Raw genomic sequence first — 2,922 nt, forward strand, 5'->3', positions numbered from 1 at the left:
CGCTTGATTTAACCATCTTCAGGTTGGTCCATCAGCTTCACCATGCGGAGTAGTCCACGCTTGGGGTCGACTTGACTCAAGTTCTCCGCATCTCGTGGTTAATCAACGTACCTAAATGATTTGCATAATGCACATGAATGCATATAAACAAGAATATCACAAACCTAAATAAGGCTACACGACGGTGAATTAAACACCTAACGGCGAGGCGTTGTACTATTTTCTACGGAAAACACTAGTTATCAGCGTACGACTAAGCGCAATAATCACGGTTTTCTAGATTAAACGAACCTAACGCAAACATCACGAACAACACATTAAACATAATCAGCCTAAACACAACTCATTAGCTAATTGGTTAAATGCTAAATTCATCCCTCGCTTTATAAATTATACCACCTTGCTTCCCAAGAACCAATTTAATTTTATCAAACAATTATAATTCGTCAATAGTAATACTAACAATATTATTGTCTACACATTTTAAAATACTAAATTTAACCTACGTGTCACCGAAATACTATATTCTACAAAATAGAACTAGTTCAAATATATTCGGCAACTAAACTCCTCGAAGCACACCTCGCCTTACTGGTATTTCTAACTTAATCCTATACGCATACGTAGCGTCTTATTTTACGATCATAAAACCGATAGTAAAAATAGCGAATCGGCTCACCACATCACAACTCGATTTGGTAGTTGCCTGAACGACGACGGCCTTCAACTAAAGTGCTTGATCAAACATCTGGCGAGCGTGACCGACGAGCTAAGGCTGAGGCGAAGCTTGACGACGAGATCGTGTTTGAAGCGAGCTGGTGAGGTGGGGTTTGAGCAGAGGATGACGGGTTCGACGACTCGATGGTAAACGCGAGCACGCACGAAACCCGATGGACGAAGAGCGAGCGCACGGATGAGTTGGGCTGGGACCAGAGGACAACGACGAACTTCATCGGCGAAGTCCGGCAAGCGCCATGGCGGGTTGGAGACCGGATTTAACAGCGGTGTTGTACCATGGCAAATAGAAAATCGATGACCGGCCAAGATGTGATCGGAAAGTTAAACGACTCCGACGATTTGACGGCCACAGACGTAGCCGGGATAACTAAAATACTACGACAGCTAAGAATTAACTCGGAGACGACGACTGGCACGTACGAGAGGAGCTCGACGCGGAAACTTGACACGCCGTTGCGAGCAGAGAATTTTCGTGCGCACGGCAAACAACGGAAGAGCGAGCTGCGCGTGCGCAGAGGGCTCGACAACCTGCAGCAGGGACTAGCAGGGCGCGAGCAAAGGAAGGAGGTGGAGTCAGAGAGATGGGCGTGCCATGAACGGACAGAGGGAGCAGGGGGTTCACGACGGGAGCAGAGAAGTCGGCACGCAGGGGAGAACAACGGCCGAGCAAGAGCTAGAGCTTCACCGGCGTGCCGAGAGGAAGGCTGTGCTGAACGCCGGCAGGGGAAAGACCCAGGCAGCAGCGCGGCTGGGCACTGTACGGTGGAGCTCCGCGCGCGTATATAAAAGGAGTCAGGGCGGGGCTAAAAATCCAAAGGGCAAGTGACGAGGGATAACGACGACCGACCGAGCTGAGCGGCCAGGAAAACAATTCAGAGAGAGGGATGCATGGATGAATACTTCCGTGCGGTGGCCAGGAGAGTAGGCGATGCCGCGGCGGAGTGCTGGGCGCGAGCAAAAGGAGATGAGCGCGCGCCGACGAGCTGGGACTGGGGAGAAAAGCATCGTTGGAGATATTTACATGAAGGAATTAGAAGATAGCAGGGCGGTGGATCCCTCGCCAGACACTGAGCGGCAGTTTGGAAAAGGGAAAATCTCCACGCCCGCGCTTGGCAGGAGATAAGGCCACGGTAAAAGATCAAAGGCAGAGAGAGCGCAGGATAAGATGGAAAGATATATTCTATTTTTAATTTCTTTTTCTTCTTTTTTTTACACAAGCGATACAAACATCAATAATTCTAAGATTAAGGTTAAAAGAGATATAAACAAGTTGGATCAGAACAGTATTAGATATAAAATTCGGATAGAATTTAATTTAGCGGCTACTCTGGAATTCAGAGAAATTTTTACCAGTTACTTATATCCGAAGATTCGGATCCGGGCAAGAAACGACGGATCAAAATAAACTGGTTTCGACATCAATAATTTGCTCTGCGATTTGACTGAAATTAGCCGGTACCATATCTGTGAATGTACACGCGATTTTGTCGCCAAAACAGCGTGCTGAAGGATAAATTGAATCATATTCTCGCGCACCATTTCACATAGATAATGCGCGATTCAGATTATTTTGCCCCAAACATTTTAGTCATCGAGTCTCAATTAATTTGTTAAGGACAAAATTCGTAAGAGTGGATCGAGCTTTCGAATTTCGTATTCGCGCGAGCGATGAATTTTAAATATTCACCGGACGTACCGATTATCGGAACAGCTATGTTTCGAATATCACGAAAATTTAGGAAGAACCCGGATTAATAAAAATAAAAACAATGTCGCACTCGCGACAAACGGAACAGATGCGATATTAAAATCGTGATAAGCGATGATGATTAAAATTTAAAATCCGTTTTATCCACTGATATCACGTGCTTAAATCCATACTCGTTGTCGTGCAGAATATAAACACCTGGGGTGTTACAGCCCTCCCCCCCTTAAAAGAATCTCGTCCCGAGATTCGAAGCGAAAGACTTCTAAGGGTAGAGAAGCATGTAACCCATATCCATATCAGCGATAATCGTAAGACAATCCTGAGCGAATGCGAGTATCTGAGGATGTGGTTTCTCTAGTGGATATAGCATGTATCGCTACAAGCTAATTTAGAGATGTTCAACAATAGAGACGATATCTGCCAGAGGAACACATAAGGTTCCATGTGTGCAATTTGCTTTTTTTTCTGATGACTCT

The sequence above is a fragment of the Zea mays genome, chromosome 9 (assembly GCF_902167145.1).
Source record: "Zea mays cultivar B73 chromosome 9, Zm-B73-REFERENCE-NAM-5.0, whole genome shotgun sequence".
Lineage (NCBI taxonomy): Eukaryota > Viridiplantae > Streptophyta > Magnoliopsida > Poales > Poaceae > Zea > Zea mays.